Below are 12,811 nucleotides of genomic sequence, written 5' to 3'. Positions count from 1 at the left end.
TTATCAGCTGATCCGCTAAGCCCGCTAAGCCGCTAATAGCGCTAATCCGCTAAACCACTAATGGGCTTGCTTCGCAAGATGAAAAAACCGCAAGACGAAGAGACTCGCGGAACGGATTCTTTTCGTCTTGCGAGGCACCACTGTATTTATATACCACTTAATTTCAGAGCAGTCTCCAAGTGATTTACAATAGATAGCAGGGCCGGCCCACACATGAGGCAAGGTGAGATGACTGCCTCAGGTGGCACAATCCACAGGGGCAGTGGATCCCAATTTAGATTTTTATTCCCCTTTTGTTCCTGCTGACAATCTTTGCTCCCTGCTTCTTCACTGGGCGGGTGGGTGCCATTTTGTGCTTTGCCTCAAGTGCCAAAATGGCTTTGGCAGACCTAGATAGATAGATGCATGTGTTTGTGTGTGCGCACGCAGAAAGCACAGACATGCATGCAACTCATTCTGGCTACAATCCTAAACACACTTTCTAGGGAGGGAGGAAGCCCCATTGAACACAGTGGGACTTGCTTCTGAGTAAGTGTATGCAAGAAAACACTGTTGATGTTGTAAGCATACAGTCATGTGCTACTGGGGAAGCTGCGTGAATCATCTTGGAAGACTGGATGGCAGGTGACAAATGCCAGTCAAAATGAGAGCTCGATTAAAGAGGCAGAGAGAGGTTTTGTCCCAGCAGCGCGCATCAGATGTATGCAGGGCAGACAAAGTGGCTGCAAAGAAGTCGAGAAGGTTGGGGACAGCAAAAAAAAACCCCCAAAACAACTGGGTGCCCAATGCAGCACAAAAATCCCTTAACAGCACAATTTCCTATGTGTATTGACTTGGGAGTCCTACTGAGCTCAATAGGAAGATGAACAGTGTATGGATTATCTCAGAAATGAACACACAAAACAACGGATTTTAAAAGATGGAACAGGGACAAAAGGCAATTCATTATCTTTAAAAGCATGACGAACAATTCACGGCGAACAGCTTCAAAATTCAAATATTGTATAAATAATGCTCCTGAGGAAAAACTACTGTACACTGGAATCTGAACAGCAGAAATAAAGCCAGTTGCTCAGCTGGAATCACAGGCTTGATACACTTGAGAGACAGTGTGGTGCAGTGGTTGGAGTGTTGGACTAGGAGCTGGGAGACCAGGGCTCAAATCCCCACAATGTCACTAAGTTCACTGGGGGACCTGGAATCAGTCATGGCCTCTCAGCCTAGCCTACCTCACAGAGTTGCTGTGTGGGGGGGGTTAAAATGAGGAGAGAGAAAAACATGTAGGCCACCTTAAGCTCCTTGGAGAAAAAATAGATTTTTTTAAAATTGTGAAGTTAATGTGATCAAAATCAAGCCCAATTAGCATTTTTCAAAGTGGGATGTGGAGACCTATAAAGCACAGTGAGGCTACAATCCTTAGAACACTTAACTAGGTAAAGGTAAAAAAAGTAAAGGACCCCTGGACAGTTAAGTCCAGTCAACGGCAACTATTGGGTGAAGTGCTCATCTCGTTTTCAGGCCGAGGGAGCTGGCATTTGTCCACAGACAGTTTCCAGGGTCATGTACCCAGCATGACTAAACCGCTTCTGGTGCACAGAGGACTATGATGGAAACCAGAGCACATGGAAACAGCATTTACCTTCCCACCACAGTGGTACCTATTTATCTACTTGCACTGGCGTGCTTTCGAACTGATAGGCTGGCCAGTTCCTGGCCAGTTCCTGATGAGGGTTGCACTCCAACAACACAGATGTCTTGTACTTGGTGTCCACACACAAAAAGGGGTGCTTGAGGTGCTCAACCAATTCGTCAACTAACCCAGGGTTCTAGAACTGTTTTGCAGCCCACCAATGGTCCATCCGCAAGCTTCATTCAGGTGTGCCGGTGTTCTCACTTACTGTATTGCAATTTGAAGGAGTTCTATCACATTCAAATTGCAATACAGTAAGATACAAGGTAAGAAAGATGCATTAAAAAATAGGATTAAAAATAATGCAGCATCTAGCACGTTGCATTGCAATTGCTGCAACAGGCAAAAAAATCATGATGTGGTCTGCCAGGAACCTCAAAAATCCACCCCCTTCTTTCGTTTTTTGATATATATATATATATATTACATGCGAAAGGTTATAACAGTACCAGATACATAACCATATATAGAGATTTCTCTGAATCTCCCAACTTCCCACGCTCCCCTCCATGGGTCCTATTGTCAACATCTTCAACTGCATATTAAACAACATGTGGAGGAACCTCAGAAATCTATGGCGGGGTGGAGTTTCGGAACTACTGAACTAAAACTTTACAGTGCAACCCTAACAATATCCACTCAGAAGTAAGTCTTATTGAATTCCATGGAGCTTACTCCCAGCTAAGTGGAGTTAGGACTCCAGCCTTCCTGTTAATTAACTCGGCAATTTTATATACAATATGTGAAATTCCCTCAAACAGGAAAAAAAAAAAAAACCATGAAAACAGGAAGAGAGAGGAAGTATACTGTTGAGCGGAACAACCTGAGCTCCAAAAGTGTTCCTAACGTCGTACAGTCTAGTACTACCATATGGCACTTTTGTTCACATTGAAATGTACTTGAGGCAGAACTAATGAATCCATCGTTTTATTGGCAGAGACACCAAGCCTATTAATAAAGGCCTCCATCAGAATAGGTTTGCAGAGCAATTCCCAAAAGATGGTTAAGGCTTGACAGACGGCTGTGGGAGGCTTGTCGGTGAATTGTCAGGGACTGCCAGCAGTGCGCCTGGGGAACAGCGCTGAAAAAGAAACTTTGGAACAGTCTCTTCCAGGTCATAAGGGGCAGTTAACAAGTGATGGTTGCTAAACAAAGGCAACAATTCCCCGTGTGTGAGAGTGATTCTTTAGAAAGGTTTCAGACAATATCTGATCTACAAATGTCTACATGAGTAGCCACTGCCATCATCACAATGGAAGGGGGGAGGAAGTCAGGGGTACAATTAGCGCAGCATCTTGGATTGACACAAAATATATTTAAATTAGTGTTTCTGAAATAGATTATGTCTTAGCTGGTTGAAGGTTTCTAATCTTCTTTACTATGGAAACATATGTAAAGAATCCCTTGGAAAATAACAAATTCATGTTAGCAAGAAAGGTAAATGTGTGTTAATGAGATATGTTTGGTTATGTTGGGTGAGAGTCAACCAGTGTTAGAAACTCAGGTATATAAGCCAGGTGCCAAACAGCTCCTGAAACCAGGGTTATAGTCGCCAAAACAGAATGCCTGGTTGCCATTTTTCAGCCAGGCGGCTCCAAAGTCAGATTTTTCAATATGACTTTTTGGTTCCTGAAATTCTTTCTGATTGTACAGATAAAATGTAACAGAATTCTACAGGATATTTTGCTAGTGTGTGAAAACAGTCAAGATCCAAGGATCCCCAGGCATGCACCTCCAGATGGTGGAGATAACAGACTCCATTCTGGTGTCTAGGTATCTTCACTCTGTCACAACTGGCCAATGGCCAAGTGCAATATGCGACTGGTGAATTTTGAATGCTGAACCTGCAAAAGGACTTCTGCTTGAACAACAGAGTTCCCCCCCATGCCCCCACCCAATTTGTTCAGTAGGGGTGAGAACCCCTGAAAGAGTGGAGGGTGAGAAAGAGGGGGTGGTTATGTCTGGGAAGCTAAAACGCTTGCCCCAAAGGAATAAACACCTTAGCATGACACTGAATTCCTCCCTTCATTATTACTAGCATTATTTATTCCATTTGTGAGTTGCATGACATGTAGAAAGTCTTCAAAATTTAAAAATGTAAGGAATGGCATGGAATTAGAAGAGAGAACAATGCATTACATCATGCTAAGCTTATTTACTTGGAAATAAGTACCATTGTAATGAGGAACAGTTGAGGAAGTTAGCTATGTCTATGAAGACTGATATGACAGTCATCTTCAACTATCTGAAGGACTATCACATGAGAAGATGGAGCAAGCTTGTTTTCTGCTGCTCCAGAGAGCAGGACCCAAACCAATGGATTTAAATGACAAGAAAAGAGTAAAAGAGTTTCCAACTAAACATTAGGAAGAACTTTCAGAAGGTAACAGCTGCTTGATACTAGAATGGACCACCTGGGAAGGTGTAGGGCTCACCTTCGTTGGAGGTTTTTAAGCAGAGGTTGGACGGCCATCTGTCAGGGATTTGCTAGCTATGATTCCTGTATTGGGGCAGGGGGGAGTTGAACCTGTGAGTACTTTTTACTTCATCGTAAATGTGTATTTGGATTAGAATGCTTTGAACATGAACTAGCATCTCTCCAAAGTACCTCCCCCTCTCCAGCCTTCTGTTTTGCTCTGCAACAGGTTAATCCTGTTACTCATTGTGAGAAACATATTTTTCATTATAGAGAGTGGTACATTATGTGAGAAAGGTCACTCTAGCTATATTTTCAAGTAATGCAATGGCATCACCAAGCCATCTAAGAAGCAAGCTGTGGGGGAAAATAAATGTATTCTGTTCTTACTGTGTTGATCTTTCGGAAATCACTTTGCATGACATGTGGGAAAGCTTCATCATCGTGATCCTTATATTTGCTCTGCTCCGTGGAAGAGAGGAGGTAAACCTTGTTCAAATCCACCATCTCTCTGCTATATATAAACTGGGAACAGACAGCTTCTCAACGCAAGACTTGCCAACGACCACTTAAATAATGAGTAGCTAGCTACAAGGAGTTGCAGAAGGAAAGATGGATAGATATGGGTTCCTAATCACTTAGTGACAACACTATGAGCATATCATCATGACAGATTTAAACAATAATTCCTTCTCCCCAAGAAAATCTGGATGCTGCTTTTTCTTAAGCAGAGGGGATGGGGATTTCATATACAGAGTGCGTGGCACCTTCGCCAGTTCCCATTATTCTTTGGGAGAAGCCATGGCAGTTAAATTGGTATGCAACCATTATAAATTTGGATGTGCCCACACATAAAAAGAAAGGTGGGTGTATTGACATAAGCACATGTTCCCCCACTGCCACCAGAAGGCCACTGAGAAGGGTTTACGTGTCCTGGCTCCAACACAAGGAGACCCACTCTCTTACTTATATAAGGAAGAGATGTTTATTCAGGCAAGTAACACTGCAGCCTTGGCAGCAGATGCCGGGCTCAGGAATCACAGTTCCGGAGTTTGAGAGCAGGGCAAGAACACGACAAAGATGTCCCAACAAGTATCCCTGCCCTTCCCATCAGCTTTCAAAGATGACGCAAGGTGTGCTCAGTTGCAAGACGCTCTTGCCTTATGGCAGTGGTAGGCAACCTAAGGCCCGTGGGCTGGATCTGGCCCAATCGCCTTCTAAATCCGGCCCACGGACAGTCCAGGAATCAGCGTGTTTTTACATGAGTAGAATGTGTCCTTTTATTTAAAATGCCTCTCTGGGTCATTTGTGGGGCATAGGAATTTGTTCATTCCCCCCCCCCCATATATATATATATATGTCTGTGTGTGTGTGTGTGTGTGTGTGTGTGTGTGTGTGTGTGTGTATAAGTATATATATGTGTGTGTGTATGTATATATGTATATATATATATGTATAATCCGGCCCACCACATGGTCCGAGGGACGGTGGACCGGCCCCCTGCTGAAAAAGGTTACTGACCCCTGCCTTATGGGAACGTCTAGATTGCAGACACATAGAGGCAGATGCAAAAGTTGCATCTAGTTTGAGTATACCTGCCAGTTGAGGCACATGCCTCAGCTGATCAAAGCCCTCTCCAGCCTCCACTGAGGCTCTCTGTTCCACAGGAAGTCTGGAGGGGGGAGCTGGCACCCCTGCTCCCCCTTCCGCAACAGCTGAAGTCAGGGTGCAAAGGGGAGGTTCCCCCCTCCTCCAAACTATGCTCCCACCGTTCAGCCCGCTCCTCTGCTTCTTCTTCCTCCGCCTCCTGAGTCAGAGCTTGCCAACCCAAGACTGATCCTGACCACGCTGCGGAACTCATGATGTCATGCTCCAGGCCAAGCTTGCAACTGCTGCATTGCAAAAGAGGCAGGGGGAAAGAGCCGCAGCTGTGGGGGAGCTTCAAGATGACATATGAGTCAATTCTATCCAGCTTTAACAGGAGCCAAATTAGAAAACCGTTGTGGGAATGAGCGCTTTGGGAATAACATCTTCATGGGTGACAGAATTGCTGCCTACTATGCATTTCCAAATTCTTAATTTAGCTACCAAACATTTTCCAGAGTGATGCAGTAGTCAGTGAATGTCTTGAAACTGAAATTATAGGCCATGGAGTGTGCATACCAATTATAGTGCCAAATGGGTTAGCAAGGCTGGGAAGACGGTGATAAAGGAAGTTCCCCATTTGCATTTACTCAACAAATGCCTGATTATTCAATAAGTGACAAGTACAAAATATGGTAAGACTTTACAAGCAGGCATGTAAATAGCTAGCTGGACAATCACCTGTGATGAATGAGAATCTCTTCTGGGCAGGCAAGCACTGGTCTTTAGGTTCTTAAGATGCTACAAACAGAAGCAGTGTGGTGTAATGATCAGTATTTAACTATGGCCTGGGAGACCTGGGTTCAAAATCCTTGCTCAGACATCAATAATAATAATAATAATTTATTATTTGTACCCCGCCCATCTGGCTGGGTTTCCCCAGCCACTCTGGGCGGCTTCCACAAAGACCAAAAATACACTAATATGACATACATTAAAAACTTCCCTGAACAGGGCTGCCTTAAGATGTCTTCTGAATGTCAGGTAGTTGTTTTTCTCTTTGACATCTGGTGGGAGGGCGTTCCACAGGGCGGGTGCCACTACCGAGAAGGCCCTCTGCCTGGTTCCCTGTAACTTGGCTTCTCGCAGTGAGGGAACCGCCAGAAGGCCCTCGGCGCAGGACCTCAGTGTCCGGGCAGAACGATGGAGGTGCAGACGCTCCTTCAGGTATACTGGACAGAGTTCTCTGCGTGGCCTTGAGCTAGTCACTTTCTTTCAGCCTCACCAACTTCACAGGGCTGCTGTGAGAATCAAATGAAGAGGGATAGAAGCATGTATGCTACCCTGAGCTCCTCGCAGGAAAGGTGAGATATAAATGTAACAACTAATAAATAATTAACATCAGCATTTGTGGACTAGTAAAAAAAAATGCACTGACTTGCTCAGCTGTCTTGAAGAGAAGCTCATAAAATTATGTAGCATTTATGAATGCACTGAGAAATGTATTTCTTATTGCACAGCAACCACAGCAACATTCCTAGGAGTAGAGGAATATCCCCTTCAAAGACCTCAACACATTGAAAGATTCAGAAGAAGTGTGTTGCAGTAGCAGCCTTGGACCAAGGGTAACCAGAGCTCCTGGCCAATATTGAGCATCCTTCATTGTTAGCTTGACTATATTGTATATGCCAATATTACGCATACCAATAGCAAACTGAGTTATTACCGCTACATAGCCAAACCACTGAGAAACAGCATGGCAGTTACAACATATTGGGGAAACTTCAGGGTCAGATTCTTTTTTAATGAAAACACAAGACACAAAACAAAGGGGTAGAGGAGCTCAAACCAAATCAGAATCACCCATGGTTGGTTGGCATCCAACTGTTGGAAGGTTACAATGCCTGATATGGCTGATGGGAGAGACATGTTTTGTTGCAGCTGGGGCAGATGAAGGTGTCCGGTTGTGCTGCTGCAGATACACCATGGCATCTCTTTTCTCTGTGCTCCTCCCAGCATAAAATGCTACTCCTCCTCCCTTCCTGTTTGGTCTATTCCTTTTGAACAGGTTATACCCCTCAGTTCCTACATTCCAGTCATGACTGGAGAGCCAGTGTGGTGTAGTGGTTAAGAGCGGTAGTCTCGTAATCTGGGGAACCGGGTTCGCGTCTCCGCTCCTCCACATGCAGCTGCTGGGTGACCTTGGGCCGGTCACACTTCTTTGAAGTCTCTCAGCCCCACTCACCTCACAGAGTGTTTGTTATGGGGGAGGAAGGGAAAGGAGAATGTTAGCCGCTTTGAGACTCCTGAAGGGGAGTGAAAGGCGGGATATCAAATCCAAACTCTTCTTCTTCTTCTTCTTCTTCTTCTTCTTCTTCTTCTTCTTCTTCTTCTTCTTCTTCATCCCACCAGGTTTCAATAATGCCTACCAGGTCATATTTGCCACCCTGTATTAAAAGCTCCAATTCGTCTTGCTTGTTTCCAATACTATGTGCATTTGTATAGAGACAACTGAAATCTTGATTTATTCTCTCCAGCTGCTTCCTTCTTGTAGTTTCTTGCTCTTTAGCAGGTTTCTGGAGTACCACCTCAGTTTCCTGTGAATCAATTAAGCTATTATCCCCAGTACAAGGTGTTCTTTTGTTGTCTGTAATGTTTTCTTCCTCCACCTCAATATCTAGCTTAAAGTTCTCCTGATCAGGTTTGTGGAACTCTTCGCAAACAGATTCTTGCCACCCACTGTACAGCCCATCTCTTGCCAGAAGTCCTTCCTCAAGGAAGCAGGGGGCATGATCCAAGAAGTGAAACCCTTCATGATGACATCACCTGTGTATGTTTTTCTTTCTTCCTGGGTCATGATCTTAAACAGGAAGGGGTGATGAAAAGACCACCTGTACCCCAAGGCTCTTCAGCTCCCTGCCCAGAGTCTCACAGTCCTATGCTATACACTGAAGTTTGTGTGTGGCAGTATTATTTGTACCCACATGAATCAGAAGAAAGGGGTAGCAGTCAATGGGTTTTTATAAGACTTGGCAACTTCTCTGTCACATTGTGAATCTTTGCACTTGGAAGACAGCACACCTCCCTGGACATCCTGTTTCCTCCACACTTGAGAAGGAGGGGAAAATAGCTTTATTACAAAGCACAGCAGAATCATGTCTGCTCATTCAAACACACACGCACACAAAGAGAAGATGCAATAAAAACAAGACAAAAACAACCTATCAATTTACAAATTCTATCAAATTGCATGTAACCTTTTATAAAAAGCCAAAGTTCTAACACAAGCATTAGCCAAAAACAATTGCAGTTTAGTTCCCGGTAAAGTTTTAAACTCTGTAAAACAAAAAACAGGGAAAAAATAAATTATATCTCACAATTATTTAACTAAAGTGTCTCAAGAAAAACATGAGAGGTTAAATAACAAAAAGCTTTTGACAGTATTTGTATTACAACTTAGATTTGAACTTTTTTCAGTGTCTTGCTTATAACTTGATATCATTTGTGAATTGATGAGTTTTTTTAACATATTGAATTCAATAGGACTATTCCAGAGTAAACAGCATCAGCTGGGGAACAGCTGAACTGAATGTTCAGAACAATTTGCAAATTTCACATAGTTACACAAACCTACATGAGGAGAACTTGGATCTAAAGTGCTGTTTAAAAATGCAAACTTTGCACTGAAGAGTACAGAACCTGTCATCTGGTATTTATGAATTTAGCTAATTATACACAGTCAGCTATTAAATTTGAATTTGCATTCAGTATTTAGCACCTGATACATGTAAATCACAAGCAAGTTGGCACTGCCATCCAAAGAGCAGCGTGGTTTTCTAAAGTTTATAGATCAAATTAAACGTTTATGAAAAAAACATTACGTTCCAATAGAAATCATACAAGCTGGCAGAATTTGCAGTTGGACTCAAAGCTAACTGGGTTCTTTCAGGTCAGTATAGAGAGGAAGGAAAAATATGAAGCAAAGCAACCAAAACATATTTCAGGTTTGTTTCAAAACACCTTACTCACAGCACTCACTCTACCACCTTGCTGAGAAACTGTACATAAGATATAGCATGATAAGAGCAACTACAGTGGTACCTCAGGTTAAGTACTTAATTCCATTTTTAACCTGAAATTGTTCTTAACCTGAAGCACCACTTTAGCTTATGGGGCCTCCTGCTGCCGCTGCGCTGCCGGAGCACGATTTCTGTTCTCATCCTGAAGCAAAGTTCTTAACCCAAGGTACTATTTCTGGGTTAGCGGAGTCTGTAAACTGAAGCGTATGTAACCTGAAGCATATGTAACCTGAGGTACCACTGTATTGCATTATAATTCTCTAACCCATCAATGGGGAATCTATGACTCTCCAGATCTTGTTTGGGTGCTGCTTCCATAAGCCCCAGCCAGCATGGTCAATAGTCAATGATCAGTGATGATGGGAGTTGTAATCCAAAAATATTTATTTCATTTTATTTTTGAGTTTTTTAATTTCTATACCGCTTTATATTTTTTAATAAAAACCTCAAAGCAGTGTACAGCATATTGAATCAATAAAAGAATAGCCGAGTGATGTTTCTCCGGCCTCATGAGGAGCCTCTTCCGTAGGGCTGGGTGAGTGTGGGCCCCGCCCCCTAGGCCAGGTGGAAAGGGCCTTGCAGGGAGCGGCCTTCACGCCTCACAACAAGATCTGGAGGGTTACAGGTTCCCCATCCCTGCTCAGGTAACTACCCTCTTTTGGTACAAGTGGACTCCCCACTCTCCTCCAGATATGCTCTGGTTCCCTCCAGCTGGTTCCCTCAGTTAAATTTTACAAGAATCACGGCACATGCGTCTCTCCAGGCTCCTTGTAAGACAGCACTCTTTGGCTTTGACCCTGGCCTGTGATAAATTCTGCCTTCCAGATTGACCCTCTACTACTTTTGCATGTTTCTTGCTTCCTAAGCTCTGTGTAAACCAGAGATGGGGGGCTGTGGTCCTCCCAATGTTGCTGGATTACAATTCCCATCATCCCTGACTATTGGCTGTGCTGGCTGGGCCTGATGGGAGATGGAGACCAGGAGCATACAGAAGCCCTCCTGTGGGATCTGCCCCAACAGTCCTGACTCTAGAACCAATCCTAGGACATACATTCATAGCTCCATGTTTGGCTGCATACGGCTCACAGTATTGACAATGGGTGCAGCAGACTGCATACACTCAACTATGTTTAAAAGATGCATTTACTGTGCAATCCTATGCGTGTTTACTCAGAAGTGAATTCTACTGAACAAATAAGCACACAGAAGATTACAATGATCAGTCTTGTCAGAGAGGCTGCTACCGTACAGCTGATATGAAGGAAACACCTAAAAACTCCTCACCAGATAGAAGGAATAGAGACACGTGGGAAGAGTACGTCTGTCAGGGTTGCTTCAAGATCCTAGCTCACAGAGGATCACGCTAGCCAACGGTCATTAAGTAAAAGTCTTTATTGAGTTACAGTTTCCATTCTCAAGCTGCTGCGTGCAACCCTACGTCTAGTAGCTAGATCGGCGAAGCTCCGTCTGAATCTCCGCCCCTCGTACACCAACTTAATATCCTAGCCCTGCTCCACCTTTTCCGCCTGACTGTTCTTCTCTGGGTCCCTCTGCCCCCCTGGGTCTCTTCCTTCCGGGATTCTTCGGACGCTGACCCCCCGGACTCTCCTGTCTCCTTGCGCCGGGCTTTAGGACCCGGCTCTCTTTCCGGGCTGCCTACTGCGCCTCCTTCCTGTGCATTTGAACTTGGCGCGCGCGCCCAACCTTCCACCTTCCGTCTAACCGTTTCTTCTCTCCCAGATGGAGGTGTGGCCACCCCTGACTCGTGCCCTCCCTCCTGCTGTGAGCTGCCAGCGCTTGCCCCCTGGCTCCTTTCCTCTTCCCTGCTCTCTGGCGGTGACGCTGGACCCGATCTCCAACTGCTCTCCTCTGATTCCCCTCTGGCTCTATCTCCCTGGGGTGCCCCCCTAAACTCCCCCCTTGCCTTGGCCACTGGTGCTCCTTTCTGTGAATCCTCCGACTCACTGGAGAGACTCGGAGATCTCGGGTCGTCGTCATCGCTCATCCTTTCTTCTGCCTCCTCCCCTTCGCTCTCTGTTTCCTCCCTTGCCCTTGCCTCTGCTCCTGAACCCCTGACATCCATCCCCCCCTCGAAGCCCCCCACTCCCCCTTCCCCTCCTTCCGGTGCTGGAGCTGGGTGCTGCTGCGTCAAGGAGACGAATGTCGGGTACCGTTCGGTTCCCGTAGCGGGCCTCCCTCCGAAGTCTTCCGGTTCTTCCTCCCTTCTCTCGTCGACGACCGTCACCTCTGCTTCCATCTCTGTGCCGCCGTGCTCGAAACCTGGATCGTCCCCGAAAATGTCCATGTCCGTCTCTCCCTCGCTTCCTCCAGGCGGCGTTGCTCGGCCTGGACCTTCTTGCCACTTCCTGCGCCACTGTTCCTCTGGTTTGTCGTCCCACCAATACGAGGGTTCTGAGGCAGATCCCGAGGGCGACCCCTCCGGGGAACGGACGTCTCGTATCGGGTCCTCGTCAGAGTCGAACCCCCGGAACGAGCTGCCCGAAAGCGTGGGTGTGAAAAGCCAGTCGTCGAAAAAGTCTGCTGGCATCGGTCTATGTGGGAAGAGGGCATGAAACTCGTCTTTGAGCAGAGGTTCGTCCAAGGCGTAGTCCGGCACCCAACTGTTCGCACTGGCCGGGGTGCCCTCCCTGGCGAGAAAGTATTCTACCCCTTCTTCCCCCCATCTGGAATCCAAAATCTCTGTGACTTCGTTGATGCGCTCCTTCTGTGCCACTCCTGCGTGCCCTGTTCTGTCTCTGGCCGGACTCTGCGCCGTTCCGGGTTCCTGAAACCTGTGCGCCAGTGCTCTAGGTTCTTGTGGTCCGTGCAAACCTGCACCGTGTGCTTGGCGCCGATCAGAAAGTGCCTCCACGCCTTGAACGCTGCATGAATGGCCAGCAACTCCCTGTCCCATATGGTGTAGTTCTGCTCGGACTTGCTGAGCTTCCTGGAGTAAAACGCTCCCGGTCGCCACACCCCCTGCGGGTCTTTTTGCAGCAGGACCGCCCCCACGGCTCTGTCCGAGGCGTCAGTCTCCACCCT

General features: G+C 45.8%; 1 protein-coding gene across 6 annotated transcripts in view; it reads right to left on the bottom strand.

Annotated features, from left to right (window-relative positions):
• The window catches only part of SLC4A10 (solute carrier family 4 member 10), a 169,967-nt gene that overhangs the window by 137,358 nt on the left and 19,798 nt on the right, over positions 1-12,811 (bottom strand). The gene's annotated exons all lie outside the window — the stretch shown is intronic.

Source organism: Podarcis muralis, chromosome 1 (assembly GCF_964188315.1).
Source record: "Podarcis muralis chromosome 1, rPodMur119.hap1.1, whole genome shotgun sequence".
Classification (NCBI taxonomy): domain Eukaryota; kingdom Metazoa; phylum Chordata; class Lepidosauria; order Squamata; family Lacertidae; genus Podarcis; species Podarcis muralis.
This window is presented reverse-complemented; position numbering and strand designations above follow the sequence as displayed.